Raw genomic sequence first — 16360 nt, 5'->3', positions numbered from 1 at the left:
AAGACAAAGAACTGGAAATCCAGAGACAGGCTCTGGAATTAGAAAAAACTAAACAGCAAACTCCACCCAATCCAACCCCTCTTCAACCTAATGATCAACCTTCTCGGAGAAAATTTCCCGCCTACAGGGCAGGTGAAGATGTTGAGGCCTTCTTAGAAAACTTTGAAAGGGCCTGTCTGGGATACCGTCTTCCTGAAGCAGAATACATGGTAGAGCTGAGGCCACAGCTCTGCGGACAATTAGCCCTGGTGGCAGCTGAAATGCCTAAGGGCCAAATGAACGACTTTCAACTATTTCTAACCAAGGCCAAACTCAGAATGGGCATCACCCCTGATCACGCCCGTCAGCGTTTCAGAAACCAGAAATGGACACCAGAGGAGTCATTTCCAAAACACGCCTCCTACATTGAAAAGCATTTTTCTTCCTGGTTAGCAGGAGCCAATGTTCAAACCATGGACGAGCTAACCCTCCTGATGATGATGGAGCAGTTCTTGGATGGTGTTCCGGAGAACATTAGACGCTACATCCAAGATGGTAAACCAAAAACTCTCACTGAGGCAGGAGAGATTGGAGCCAGATGGATGGCATCAGTAGACAACACGAAAGCTACTGCCAAGGGGAGCGAATCCAACAGGGTACACACCGACACTAAACCCTACCGTCGCGGACCAATCAAACCCACACCTACAACCCACGGACAGTCACACTCTACCTCTTCTTCTACCTCACCAGTCTCCAGTAGACCAACACAAACCGGTGACCCATCAACTGGGCGATGTTTTCAATGCAATGAATTGGGGCATATCAAAGCCAAATGCCCAAAGAACCTAAACCGAGTGCAACTCCTTGCACCTTCACACCAAGGAAAGCCGGACATAGATGTATCTCAAATACCCTTAGAACATAGGGAAACTTTGAGAGTGGACGAAAAGGAGATCATCGCATGGAGAGACACTGCAGCACATGTGTCAGCTATCCACCGAACCTTCGTGGACCCCAAATTCATCAACCAGAAAACCAAAGTGACAATTCGACCCTTCATGTCAAAACCTGTAACATTACCTACTGTACGTTTACCTGTCCAGTACAAGGGCTGGTCAGGGAAGTGGACTTTTGCTGTCTATGACAACCATCCGATTCCCATGCTACTGGGGAACGACTTGGCCCGACACATTGAACAGCAAAAAACAGAGGGAGTGGTTACACGCAGCCAAGCCAGACGAGCTGCCGGACCCATCCCTGTTCCTGAGCCATCCACCGAGACCCCGTCTGTGTTACCAGAGACCCAGACAGAGGTGGTGGAACCGGATCCCAGGCCAACACCTACAGCAGCCATAGTACATCCAGTCCCAGAACCGGAACTGGAAGAGCAACCAGCGCCAGCACCGGCGCCAGCGCTTGCAACTCCACCGCCAGAGGGCGCCAACGGGCCTGAACTGGCAGAAGCAGCAAACAACCCTACCCAAGAGGCTCAGCCGGAGCCTGAAATGACACTTTGTGCACCAGCGGGGAGCGGTCCACAGTCAACGGAAACAACCTCATCACCTACATCGCTTCCAGAGGAACTGGTGTCTCCCGCCTCAAGGGAACAGTTCCAGAAAGAGCAGAAAGCTGATGACAGCCTCAAGAAAGCATGGGCGGCGGCACACAGCAACCCACCGCCTCTCAGCTCTACTACCCGATCCCGGTTCGTTGTGGAGAACGGACTGTTATACAAGGAATTTCTTTCTGGTGGACACCAGGAGGGCTGGCATCCTCAAAAACGGTTGCTCGTTCCGACCAAGTACCGGGAAAAGCTCTTAAGCTTAGCCCATGATCACCCTAGTGGCCATTCTGGGGTGAAACGAAGCAAAGACAGGTTGGGAAGGTCCTTTGACTGGGAGGGGATGGGCAAGGCGGTAACCACTTACGTCCGGTCTTGTAAGGTATGCCAAACGGTAGGAAAACCCCAAGACCAGATCAAGGCCCCTCTCCAACCACTTCCCATAATGGAGGTCCCATTTCAGCGAGTAGCTGTGGATATTATGGGTCCTTTCCCAAAGAAGACCCCCAGAGGAAAGCAGTACATACTGACTTTTGTGGACTTTGCTACCAGATGGCCGGAAGCAGTAGCTCTAGGCAACACCAGGGCTAACACTGTGTGCCAGGCCTTAACTGACATTTTTACCAGGGTGGGTTGGCCCTCTGAAATTCTTACAGATTCGGGAACAAACTTCCTATCAGGGACCATGAAAGACCTGTGGGAAACTCATGGGGTGCATCACTTGGTTGCCACCCCGTACCATCACCAAACTAATGGCCTAGTGGAAAGGTTCAATGGAACTTTGGGGGCCATGATCCGCAAATTCGTCAATGAACACTCCAATAATTGGGATCTAGTGTTACAACAGTTGCTGTTTGCCTACAGGGCTGTTCCACATCCCAGTTTAGGATTCTCACCATTCGAGCTGGTGTATGGCCATGAGGTTAAGGGGCCATTACAGCTGGTAAAGCAGCAATGGGAGGGGTTTACACCTCCTCCAGGGACTAACATTCTGGACTTTGTAAGCAACCTTCAAAACACCCTCCGAGACTCTTGGGCCCTTGCTCGAGAGAGCTTAAAGGATGCTCAAGCGGAGCAAAAGGTCTGGTATGATCGACATGCCAAGGAGCGGTCCTTCAAGGTAGGAGACCAGGTCATGGTCTTGAAGGCGCAACAAGCCCATAAGATGGAAGCGTCCTGGGAAGGACCATACATGGTCCAGGAGCGCCTAGGAGCTGTTAACTACCTCATAACATTCCCTGATTCCTCTTTAAAGCCTAAAGTGTTTCATGTTAACTCTCTAAAGCCCTTTTATCCCAGAGAATTACAGGTCTGTCACTTTACAGTTCAGGAAGGAGATGACACCGAGTGGCCTGAAGGTGTCTACTACGAAGGTAAACGAAATGGTGGTGTGGAAGAGGTGACCCTCTCCACAACCCTACAACGTCTACAGCGGCAACAGATCAAGGGACTGTGCACTGACTTCGACCCCTTGTTCTCAGCCATCCCAGGACGGACTGAGCGAACCTACCACTCCATTGACACAGGTAATGCTCACCCGATTAGAACACCACCCTACCGGGTGTCACCTCATGCCAAAGTTGCTATTAAACAGGAGATTGACAACATGTTGGAGATGGGTATCATCCGCCCTTCTACCAGTGCATGGGCATCTCCAGTGGTTCTGGTTCCCAAACCAGATGGGGAAATACGCTTTTGTGTGGACTACCGTAAGCTCAATGCTGTAACTCGTCCAGACAACTATCCAATGCCACGCACTGATGAGCTATTGGAAAAGTTGGGACGTGCCCAGTTCATCTCTACCATTGATTTAACCAAGGGATACTGGCAGGTACCACTAGATGAACCCGCCAGGGAAAAATCTGCCTTCATCACCCATGCAGGGGTGTATGAGTTTACTGTGCTTCCATTCGGACTGCGGAATGCACCTGCCACCTTCCAAAGGCTGGTGGATGGTCTACTAGCAGGATTGGAAGACTGTGCAGTTGCATACCTCGATGATGTGGCCATTTTTTCTGATTCATGGCCTGAACACCTAGAACATTTGAAAATGGTTTTAGAGCGCATCAGGCAGGCAGGACTAACTGTTAAGGCCAAAAAGTGTCAAATAGGCCAAAACAGAGTGACTTACCTAGGACACCAGGTGGGTCAAGGAACCATCAACCCCCTACAGGCCAAGGTGGAGGCTATCCAACAGTGGCCTGTCCCAAGGTCAAAGAAACAGGTCCAATCCTTCTTAGGTTTGGCCGGATATTACAGGCGATTTGTACCACACTACAGCCAAATCGCTGCCCCACTAACTAATCTGACCAGGAAAACCCAGCCAAATGCAGTTAAGTGGACTGATGAGTGTCAGAAAGCCTTTACCCAGCTTAAGGCGATGCTCATGTCGGACCCTGTATTAAGGGCCCCAGACTTTGACAAACCCTTCCTAGTTACCACCGATGCATCTGAACGTGGGGTAGGAGCGGTCCTAATGCAGGAAGGACCAGATCACAACTTCCATCCTGTCGTATTTCTCAGCAAGAAACTGTCTGAGAGGGAAAGCCACTGGTCCATCAGTGAAAAAGAATGTTACGCCATTGTGTATGCCTTGGAAAAGCTACGCCCATACGTTTGGGGCCGGCAGTTCCAGCTACAAACTGACCATGCTGCGCTAAAGTGGCTTCACACCAACAAGGGAAACAACAAGAAACTTCTCCGCTGGAGCTTAGCTCTCCAAGACTTTGACTTTGACATTCAACACATTTCAGGAGCTTCCAACAAAGTTGCTGATGCACTCTCTCGTGAAAGTTTCCCAGAATCAAGTGGCTAAAAAGTGTTATTAACATGTTTTCATGCTTTGTAGTCTATGTAATAGTGCATGTGTTTTATTGCTCTGTTTGTTTTACAGTTCTAGGAGGAAATCGCCGCCAGTGGATCCCACTGTAGCGATTTGGGGGGCGTGTCATGAATAGTTAGTAAAGGGTTAAAACATAGTACCTGGTGGACACCTGACCTGAGGACCAATCAGGGAAGAGAATTTGAAACTCCTAGGAGGGAACTTTTCCCTCTGTTTGGGGGGGGTCTTTGTCTTTAGCCGTCTGGAGTTACAAGGGTCCAGATGTTTTAATCAAGTCTACAAGTTTCCACCTTTCTGAACTAATTTCTTCTAGTCAAGATAGTGAGTATTAGAAAGATACGTTGTGTCCTCACCTAATAATCCTATGCTTGCAATTCTGTGTGTTTGTTATTGATTATTCTTATTCTGCTGTTTTGTGTACTGAGAAAGAGAGAGGATTCTCTCCAAAACTTAGCAAGGTTATACCCTATGAGTGTCCAGCTTGGGCTCATAGAGATTCTGTATTTTCTTGTTTTCCTTTTAATAAATTCTTTCTATAAAGACTTGATTAAATCCCTTCTACTGTGGATAGGGGGAGGGGCGAAGACACTCTCTCGGTGGTGAGACAGGCTTATCTCCGGGCAGAGAAGGGAGGGGGGAGATAGTTCCTCCGGGGTTTGATTCAAACAGTTGAATCAGGTATCTCTTTCCAGTGGCTAGGAGAGAGGGGGGCGGGGGAGGTTTCCCTCCGATGAGTGGATCTGTATTTCCCCAGGGAACGTCTCTGGAAAGGGGAGTGGGAGGGGGAATATAGGGGTGTCTCGGCCCACGTAATCGACCGAGTGGTGGCAGCCTGAAGGAGACCTACCCTAGGATTTTGGGGTGGGGGGAAGACATGCGGGTCCTCACTTTGAAACCGCCCAGTTTCAAGTGAGGGTAGACTCCTGACACACCCTTAAGTGCTTTTCTGAATTGTGACCTCATCAAAGGACAAAAGCACGTTTAAAGTTAAGTTACATTAATTTTAAGCACATGATTAAACCCTTTTGTTTAATGTTAAGCACATATTTAAGTGTTTTGATGAATCAGAGCCAAAATTAAGAAGGACTGCGTGATTTTCTGTGGTAGAGATACTATACGTACACTGAGAGACAGGCATGGCTGAGTGGTTTGATCCCAGGACCAGTAACCAAGAATTCTTGAATTGTAATCTCTGGTCTAACAATGACATCCTCTGTGGCCTTGGTCAAATAACTTAAACTCCCTGCCTCAGTCTCCTTATCTGTTAAATGGCAGTGTAAAAACCCAGCTACCTGAAAGTGGTGGTTTGAGGTTGAATTAGTTAATGAGTCCAGTCCTGCAACATGTGCTTAGCACCGTGCAACGTTGGACATTGTGAACCTATAAATCAACATCGCTCCAGATTCTGGCTCAGTGTTGGCAAAGTGAGCCTGAAAAGTGCCATGGAAATGCGGTTTGAATTCTAAACGAGATTTGTTTGAAAAAAGTTTAATCTCTTTCAGGAAAATGCTGTTTGCACTGCATTACTCAGATGATCTAGCAAAAGTAACCCACAAACCAACACCAATATTTTACTCTTGTGATACACCCAAATAAATTGGCAACAACTTCAGGTAAACTGACAGTTACTCCAGATTTACACCAGAGTAAAGAAGAATGTTACCTCGAATGACTGTTTTGTGGGATATTTACTTAGGTCCTTGGTTTGATTAGCATTGATCAGACTAGTTTATTTTGTTGTGTTATAGAAACATTTAGTGATAAACAATACAGTCATGGTAACATTCTGCTTTTCTGACTATTCAGGGAACATTACAATAACTGGAACACTGATTAGCAATCAGAATAATTATTGCTATTCTTATATTCCAGGTAGCCATTCTGGTTATGATGATCCATAAGAATAATTTATTTTTTTCAGTATAGACTGATTTTATGATATTATTAAAGTGCTTTGGAGACCTGGGCCAAGAGTTGTAATGCTGTACCTCTGGAGTAATATCATGGAAATCATGAAGTTACTATGGATTTACCCCCATGTAACTTTGTCCCCACCTCTTCTGATGTAGCAAGCAGGCTTTTAGCTGGAGTGGAGACTGAATCAAAGAAAATGAAGGTTACCACATCTCAAGGAAGGGCTCTGTGGTCAGTCAAGGCTTGGAAGCTGCCATTTAACATTCTACTGCTTGCTAATGATATTTCTGGGCATATGCCAGTGAACTCAAGAAGAATTTAGTTAGCTTCTTCCTGAACCACTGAGATACCTAATTTTCTACCTGGGAAAAGGAGCAGGGGCAAAAGGAGCAGAACGTGCAACCTCCAGTGGGGTTGCTGTACAGATCCCAGACAGGAGGTGCAGCTGCGTGGAAGGGCTGGAGGTGGGGCTGGGGGTGGTACAACCGCACCGGAGGAGCTGACGGCGTGGGGCCACCCAGCGGTCTCACGTTCTGCTCCTCCTGTGTCTTTCTGGTATGGAGTACCGGCTATAAATATTGTAGTGGTACGATGTACCGTACTGTACCACCCTACTTGCACCACTACCTCTCTCACCCCCGCCCCCCTAATACTCAGCAAAAGCCCTCCATTCATTCTGTCCAAACTCCTGTGTGGGTACATAACCTCTTTTATCTTAGATGGGGGGCTTCTGATTAACTCATTGAGACCATTATGTTAATTGAAGGGTGCATTCACACCCAATCTCAATGTGGTTTTAACTCAACTCATAACACAGTTTCACCCAGCTTGTAACAATGCTATCAGGAGAACTTCACATATAACATTATCTTTGTTATTTCTAACTTTCCAATGGTATGGAACACATTAGGCTACATCGACACAAGAAGCACTATAGTGACACCGGAGTGCCACTGTAGTGCTTCTGGTGAAGACACGTTAAGCTAATGGGAGAGAGTCCTCCCCTCGGCTTAATAACACCACTCCACCTCCTGCCGACATAACCCTGTCTACACCAGTGCTTAGGTCAGCATAACTTACGTCGTTCAGGGGTGTAGGTTAGTCACATCCCTAAGTGACATAAGTTATACCGAAGTAAGTTCTAGTGTAGACAAGGTCTTCCTATTCTTTTTAAAAATTTCTTTTGATCTATCGATCAATCATTCTATCGATCTTTGGTATTTATAGGTCTCCAAACTCCACAATATCGTAGTTCTTTTGGGCTTTCACCTAGAGGATCCCAAAGTATTTTACTGCCTGTGTCCAAAAATATATACATAAAAGGATGCCTAAAGTGAGACTCCTGAGTCATATTTAGGCAGCTAAATAAATGACCTATTTTTTTCAAAAGTTCTGCGCATTCAGTAGCTCCCCTTGGTTCAAATATATAGGGATAAGATCCCCAAAGTTGTAAGGATTTTGATTAAAATATTAGAACTGGAGTTTGATTTTTAACATGAGGGGTTTCAATTAAACCTCTCTTGGGTTTCCCCCTACATAAGTCCTGGGGCATCATGATGTTAATGGAAATCAAAGTCAATGAAACTACACTGGTTTGAGTGAAAATAAAAACAGGACCTATGTATGAAGCTACATGACATAATCTATAGCTCATGTTCATATGTGTGTACTTTTCTCTGTGTGTATGTTAAATCACAAGGCACTGTCTAACTACAATACCCACCTGCTGAAGTGAAAAAACAGATTGACAGAGCCAGAAGAGTACCCAGAAGCCACCTATTACAGGACAGGCCCAACAAAGAAAATAACAGAACGCCACTAGCCATCATGTTCTCTGTATGTATAAATATCTTCTGTCTGTGTGTTCCATTCTATGCATCTGAAGAAGTGAGCTGTAGCCCACGAAAGCTTATGCTGAAATAAATTTGTTAGTCTCTAAGGTGCCACAAGTACTCCTGTTCTTTTCTTTTCTGTGTGTTAGTCCCTGCCCAACTTTCACCTCTTTTTTACTTTCTAGGATTGAATACCCACCGTTTGCACTTGTAAATGATTGTACACGTACACTGCTTACACACACCACACACTCTATCTGCAGTTCCCTTTCTAAGATCTGACTTCAGATAAAAGTAACATAGGGCTAGATTATGTCATTAATTTTCAGGCAGAACTCCTAATCAATTACATTACAGACTTCTGCTTTAAAAATTGATAGTACATAATGGCCTGTACTTATTCCTCCGGCTATGAACATGCCGTAATTAGCTGATATAACTTACTAAACATCAGTTAGTTAAATCTTTCCCAACCCTAAGTAAAAATACCTATTTGTTTATTTTGCATCACTCTGTTAAAGCTTTCATTTGTTTATTATATTTAAGGCTGTTATAAGTGAAAAATGAAAGTAGGATGGTCATTGGCTATATTATTATTGAAACTGATAAGGCTAAGACTGAGTAAGCTTAATCACGTGACAGTGCAAATAGAACTGTCCAGACATTGAGCATGAACAGGGAATCACCTTTCCCCGAGGAATCGATAATGATCTATGTGGCTCCTTTTTGAGAGACGAGGTGGGTGAGGTAATATCTTTTATTGGACCAACTTCTGTTGGTGAGAGAGAGAAGCTTTTGAGCTACACTGAGCTCTTCCTCAGGTCTGGGAAAGGTTCGACCTTGTATTTAGCTGTGATGCTCTGAGTATCTTTCCCAGACCCGAGGAAGAGGCTCTGTGTAGCTCGAAAGCTTCTCTCTCTCTCACCAACAGAAGTTGGTCCAATAAAAGATATTACCTCCCCCACCTTGTCTCTCTGGGGATCGACACGGCCCAGCAACACTGGCTCCTTTTTGTTCAGTTTCACCTGCACGCATCACGCATGAAGCTCTGCACATTTGATTGTGGATGCCACAGGTGTAGAACTCATTAAAAGGAAATGAAAGTCTCTAGTTTTACTTTTCAATAAAATCCTTTTCCTGGCTGTCTCTTCACTGAACCCGTAGGAGTCAGAATCCTCTCCAAAACAAGCCAGGGGGATTTCTATCACCAGCATGTATATGATTGAGCTACTTGAGATGGTTCCTTTCATATCGCTATGAGTGATTGTTCTAGAATCTAGTGGAGAATTTGGTCTAAGGCCTGTTAATGTGACATGACAGCAGCACTGAGGGCCTAATCCAATCTTATTGAAGGAATGTGGCTCAGGCCCTAAGGATTCTTAGGATCCGACTCTCTCATCTGGAACTCAACATGCATTGGATGAAAAAAGTGAAAGTGATGCCCTGTGCTCTCAAAAGACAGCAAATTACCTGGTACTCTATATTCTTGCCATTAGCTAGAGGGGAGATTACTTGGCTTGATCACTTTTCAGATGTGTTGCAGAAATAATGGCCATGGCCACTGAAAAAGTAGGAGTAGCAGCTTCCATGGTGAGCTGCCTCTAAAGACAATGGAGGAAGCAAAAGGGGAATAAATTAATCTCATCTGTCCCTTGCACAGTCATATACTTCCAGGAAACAGAATAACATTTCCTTATTACTATGTTTTAAAGACAGTCCATTTCATAATTCATTTCTTTCCCTTTCTGTCCATGTCTTCTTTATACGTTACTGCTGTTTTTATTAGAGAAGGGGCCCAACCTGTAAAGTTAGAACCCAGATTTTAAATACCCTCCTCCCCTTCTGCAAAGTTCAGAGATCAATAGTTCAGCCCATCATTGTGATTGGGGTCAACCAAACATCTGGATTCATAGCCAGATTCCAAACTGTGCAGGGGTCTTTGGCTCTGGGTGCTCAGATAAAATGATGAGGGTCCTGGAATAAAATCCTGTAAAGATACACAGAGAAAGAGTGAGGAGGGGGTTTGGTTTATATCTATATATGTCTGATTTATACTGCTTTTAATTATATACCATATTCCTGCTAAGCAAAGTTAGAAGAACTACTGGGAATAACCCAGGAAGAGTTGTTCAAACAGAACTGGCCGAAACACAAATAAACAAGAAAAATAATAGCCAGTGGAATAGAGGTTCAACACACAGAAAGACTCCCTTTCTGTGTACATACATCCACACCATTTATACAGGAGGCAGGAACACATTGTGGTGGCTGATTGATTCTACCGTGTAAGGTTTTTTTTTATGATACTATAAACTACAGGAAAAGCTTGAATAATGTATGAAATTATTCAATAATTAATAAAAGTAATCAGAAACACTCAATTGAAAGGCAGCTTTGCAAATTATTTCTCACCATTCTTCGTTTGGTTCATTTCACAGCATATGCTTGAAATGAACAATTTCAATCCGTCCATTTTGATGCCTAGTTCTGTGTGTCTCTGTGTTAGAGACGAGATGGGAGGGCTCCACTTATTGCTGGGGAATTGTTACTTCTGTTACAGGTGTGCAGAAAGCGACTGAAATCTATTCCAGCAAACCAAGCGGACTGCTTCGAGAGGAAGTAATTTGCTACAGGATGGAAGAAGGTGAGAACTGTTGTGTTCAGTAAGGCTCTGAGTCTGGCTGCACTAGAGAGCTTACAGCCGCACAGCTGCACTGGTTCACTTAAATTGGCATAAATTATGTAGTGCAAGGTGGTGGCTAATTTACACCCCTGAGGGACATATGTCGACTCAAGCTGTAGTGTAGCCATAGCCTAAGACAGTGGTCCCCCAACTTTTCACGATCACGACCCCCTTGCCCCTGTCAGCGCCCCTCCCCCATGGGAATTGGGGCCTGGAGTGGGGCTACGGCTCCCATGGGGCAGTAGAGGTGGGCGCAGGAAGGGGTAAGTGGGCCTGGGCTGGGGCTGGGCCAGGAGCAGAGCCACAGCTGGGAGCCGAGGCTGGGGATGGGACGGGGGCCAGGAGCGGAAGCTGCAGCCAGGCCACAGTCAGGGGCTGAGGCTGGGGCTTGGGCTGGGAGCTGGGGCGAGGGCTGGGAGTAGGGGCTGGAGCAGAGCTGGGGGTGGAGTGTGGCTGGGTGGTGCTCCCACCCCACCCCCAGTGGGGACTGGCCTGGGCCCTGCTACATCCCCCCTGCACATTCCTCCGTGCCCCCCTGTGGGGCGTGCCCCACAGTTTGGGGACCTCTGGCCTCTGGCCTTGGGGACTTGCTGAGCAGTAATGTGTCGCTATATTAACTACCATTAAAGAAAAGGTTTCAGAATTGCTTTGCATCCATCTTGCCAGCGGCAGCTCCGGGCACCAGCGCACCAAGCGCGTGCCTGGGGCAGCAAGCCGCGGGGGGTGGCCTGCCAGTCCCTGCGAGGGCAGCAGTCAGGCAGCCTTCAGCGGCATTCCTGCGGGAGGTCCGCCGGGCCCGCGGATTTGGCGGCAATTCGGCAGCGGGTATGCCAAAGCCGCGGGACCGGGGGTCCTCCCGCAGGCGCGCCGCTGAAGGCTGCCTGCCTGCCATGCTTGGAGCGGCAAAAAAGCTAGAGCCGCCCCTGCATCTTGCAATTGTATATACACTGTCTCCTGCAGTTCTTCCACAGCTCATGCACCTGGGACATTTATCTCTGGGTGGGATTCCTCCCATTGTGAAGGGTCTGCACAAAAGCCACCATGCTGCAAAATCGCCACAACTATCCAGTGTGGTGGGGCTGCAAGAGAAATGGCCACATGCAGGGAGGAAGGGGAGAGCTGCACACCTGTGCACCAGAGAGCTAGGCTGTGCTCTGTGTCTGATTAAGCCAATCTCCAGGTGACCACTAGAGACTAGGCTGAGCTGTTTGATTTGCCTGAGGGCAGAGGCTGCTATTCCAGGTTATAGGTAGAGACAGTGGCTGGGACAGTTGCAGAGGTGCTGGGCTAAAGCCCTGTGGCCCGCTGCTAAATTGTGCTGTATGCAGATTCTCTCACCCCAAACCCTGTCCTAAGCCCATCTCTGTTACCTTGTGCTCCTCTGCCAGTTTGTTGTATCTGGCTGTTGTCTCTCATCTGATACTTCTAGTGTAAATGCTTTGGGGCAGGGGCTATCATTTCACTTTGTGTGTGTACGGTGCCTAGCCCAGTGGGACCCAATCCTTGAATGGGGCCCCTAGGCACGACTACAATATAAATAACAATACATTGCGGACATGGCGGGGGAGGAGGGCATACATCACCCTCAGAGAATTGCCAAGTTAGGCACGAGAGAACTAAGAACCACACAAACGCTTTGTTTTCTTAAATCCTAGAAGCCAGAGATGGAAAAGACCCATTGGATCACCAAGTCCGTCCCCTGCCAATGCAGTGTTGTTTCCTCGAATGCATTCTTGTGTGCGGTGTCCCATTTCGTTCTAAATGTCTCAAGTGAAGGATTCTGGCCAAGATGTTTGTCCTGCCATTAACTCTAGTTTTCACTTTTCTGACTCTCATCCCATTCCTGTTACTACCCAAGTCTGACTCTTCCATCTTAATACTCAGTTTTACCATCCTTCCTCCTGTTAAGTAGTATCTTATGAAACAATTATTCCCACTGACTTCACTAGAACCGAATATGGAGGAAGGTGCTATGCAGGGAGATTGAGCCTGTAGCCCTGTCTATACAGGGAATGTTATCAAACAGTTCCTTCTGTTGTTAACACTGGCCTACTGTAGACACAGCCTTTGTGTCTACACTACTTTAGGAAACTATCATGTCTCCATCACTTCCTCATTTGTCACTTAGCCCAGATGTACACGTCAAAGGCCAAATTCTGCCACTTTTACCCATATCAAGTAGTATCTTACTTTGTGACTATCCTCACTGATTCCAATGGGACTACTCCCGGAGTAAGGTACTATTCATTGTGAGGAAGGGTGGCAGAATCAAGTCCTAAGTTAGCCTCTCTTCATATAGCCATAGAATCCACAGTGTATTTTTGTTTAGACAGTGGCATCAGCTCCCATTATGTTGCTTCCATTACAACATGAGCAACCAAAATTACATCTGTTGTAGTCAGCGGTGACATTATATATAGTGTTGTAGCTTGATGTTAGTTAATGGCAGAAAAATAAATACAAATTTGATCTTGTCGCTGAGCTAGAACTATGGTTAATACTTTACATAGATCCAGGACGAGAGTTAAGAGCCACATATCCAAATAGCTGGGGTCATATGTCATTACAAGCTTATAACAGACTATTGATCTGTTATTACTGCATCTCTAACAGGAAGATATTACAAAACTAATGCTAGGCCACTGTTGGCAGCACAGCTCATTACCAAGCCATGCTGCAAGGTGGTAGAGGTGGGAGTAGTGTGGAGGAGACTAGGACAATATTGGAACTCCCAAGATCCTAAGGGATTGTCCTGTGTATTTTTTGGTGTGTATGTGGTTAGCAGGCCAAAGCCAGGGCCGCCCGGGGAGGGGGCAAGTGGGGCAATTTGCCACGGGCTCTGGGCCCCACAGGGGCCCCCATGAGAATATAGTATTCTAGAGTATTGCAACTTTTTTTTATTGAAGGGGCCCCCGAAATTGCTTTGCCCCAGGCTCCCTGAATCCTCTGGGCGGCCCTGGCCAAAGCCACAAACCTACCTACTGCTCTGCTTCCTCCATCCACATAGCTGCTAGTTTCTTCCTCAAGGAGATAAATGCATCTGGAACCACACTGAGTTTACTGAGTCACTTTTTCCCCTTCCACAAGTTTTGGCATGGAAGGGGATGATATTTCTCTATAATCTGACATTATCAAACTCTCAGCATCAAATTTAGCCCCATGTAACCAGACACAACTTTCACTGATTTCAGCAGCAATTGTGCCAACTTGCTGCAGCCGGGCTGCATTTGGTCCTTAGAGCTGGCATTTCTTTTGTCTCAGAAATATCTAGCACTTCTGTTCCATTCAGAAAATATATTACAGTTCTGTCTGCATTCGGGAAGGGAGACCCATCTGTTTTCCAGCTGTTAGTAATGGAAGCTGTCACAAGGTGTTACCTCTCTATAAGTCACTGCATGATATATGTTTGAAAGTGCTGATGTCAACACAACAGAATGTTTTTCAATCCAGTTGGCCATTATCAACATTTCAAGGGTATTTTCTCAGAGTCTGTGTGTTTATCTCAAGAGAAAGGAGAGAGATACCAAAGATTTTCCAGCATACAGAAGGCTATATTTGGCCATATCTCAGTGTTTCCCTTTTGTCCTGCCCCTTCTCTCAGTATATAAACTATCTTTCCTGGCTGTCTAATCCATTACATTTCTGTTAGTAGTGAGAACCCCTCACGATTTCTTCACTCAAGGGAAGTCATGCCAGTAGCATTTCAGAATAAGATTCTTTATGGACCAATATGACTTCTATAAAATGATGTGCGGCGCACACACAGACACACACAGAGTTACCTAACCTCTTTTTCCACGTTTCACTGTCTGTGACATGGATCTAAATAATTACCTACCTCAGGTATGACTTCCTTCGTCAGTGTTTGTAAAGCGCATTGAGGTCACTGGATGAAATGTGCTACAGAAGTTCAAAGCATTGTTATGTTATAAAATATTATAAATATTTAACTAGTGGTGGAGAATTGAAAGGTTCTTTCTCCCACTGCCAAATGCCTGGGTCTCCAGACCGGTTTTATAAACCAGTACATAGTGGGCCTGATCCAGAGCCCATTGAATTCAATGGAAAGACTCACCTTGCTTTCGATTAGGCTCATAGTGTGTATATGTGAGTTCTATGCTAACGCTCACAGATGGGCACAGAGGCTGAAAGCTAAGACAAACAGCCAGCCTTATATAAGGATTCTATTGCTTTTGTTATTGTTGTTCAAGCCAGATGTTTCATATAGTTTTAAGGGAGTTTTCAATGAATCTAGGTTCACCTCTCACCCTTCAGATCAATTGCACTTGCACTCCCCAGTGCATGTACACAGGATACAGTGTGCCCATCACCAATTACATTCTCGATGAGGCTTGACGACAGTGTGTTTGGAAAAGTAGAAGTGTGAGAAAAAAAGCAAAGACACTGAAATGCTTTACACTGGGTCCCTGCTTTGGATGGTCTCATGCACCAAGACATAAATTACACAGACTGAAACATCACTCGTATCACACATTGTCACAGTAGCTCAACATCACTTTCAGGGCTATACCTCAGAGAAGTAGGTATGTAAATACTAGGACCTTCCCTCTTCAAGTCTCTCTCCATCAATGAGAATTCACCGTCCTACAGTTTTGACACACCATTGGCTTTGATCCCTGCACCAGCCATTGGAGTCTTTCACATGTTAAAAATATATCTTCTGCTGGAAGAAGCTAAGCCTCCAATCTTCAGCGTTTTAAAGCAGTTCAGTTCAATCTGCTCCCTATTGTGTTATTAGTTTTTTAAACAGATCCTGCTCTGCGTTTCTCGGTGCTATCTTAACAAATTAGTATGTTTGGTAGAAGAGAGTAACAACTTACATAGGGACAGACTGAGCTTTTTGGATAAGCCCAAAATAAGTGGTTGTGTGTAACTGCTCCACCCCAGGGCCAGACACCTCCGAGAATCACAGTTCCTCCTTATACACTATGGGAAAGAGAGGAAGGCAAATACTGTAGTTCTTAAAAGGGTGCAGCTTCCTTCCCTCCTCACACGTGGGCATCTTCACCCACTCTAACCCCTACCTGCCCACGTGCTCAGAGTGATGAGTATCCAGACAGCCAGGGCTGTGCTTTGCTATAGACTCAGACTGAAGATGTGGGTAGGCGGAGCAACGGGATTACCTGTGGAGTAAGGTACTCGCTCCTCAGTGTGAGTGAAGGTGTCAGAATCTAGCGCTTACACTGTAAGATCTTTGGGCAGGGATTGTCTTTTACTCAGGGCCAGATTGTGAACCCCTTGTTCACAGGGCTGAGCATCACAGAAATAGTCGCATTGAGGTCAGCAGGACTATCCGGAGGAATAACTGCTCATCAACATAAAGAGTTCACAGTCCAGCTCAATGTGTTTGTACAATGCCCAGCTCTAGAGGTTACTGTGATACGAATACATACATACAACAACAACAACAATAATAATAGTAATAATAATAATGAAGAAGAAGAAGGGTAAAGGTAGCAGAATCTGGTCCTACAATTACTCAGGGATTAAGGTGCTACTTAATGAGAGTAAAAGCAGCAGAATCT

At 45.8% G+C, this 16360-nt stretch overlaps 1 protein-coding gene across 2 annotated transcripts in view; it reads left to right on the top strand.

Moving 5' to 3' along the window:
• Positions 1 to 16360, top strand: part of FAM181A (family with sequence similarity 181 member A) — a 227070-nt gene that overhangs the window by 121037 nt on the left and 89673 nt on the right. The window contains exons 2-3 of one of the 2 annotated variants that reach the window (XR_006578998.1): positions 10692 to 10775; positions 12470 to 13190. The exons of the other annotated variant lie outside the window; for it this stretch is intronic. The gene's annotated coding sequence lies outside the window, so the exon portion shown is untranslated. Of the gene's footprint in view, positions 1 to 10691; positions 10776 to 12469; positions 13191 to 16360 lie in introns of those variants that run through there. 2 annotated transcript variants of the gene reach the window in all.

The sequence above is a fragment of the Mauremys mutica genome, chromosome 4 (genome assembly GCF_020497125.1).
Source record: "Mauremys mutica isolate MM-2020 ecotype Southern chromosome 4, ASM2049712v1, whole genome shotgun sequence".
NCBI classification, from domain to species: Eukaryota; Metazoa; Chordata; order Testudines; family Geoemydidae; genus Mauremys; species Mauremys mutica.
Note: the sequence above shows the minus strand (reverse complement) of the source record. Positions and strands in the feature narration are given on the sequence as shown.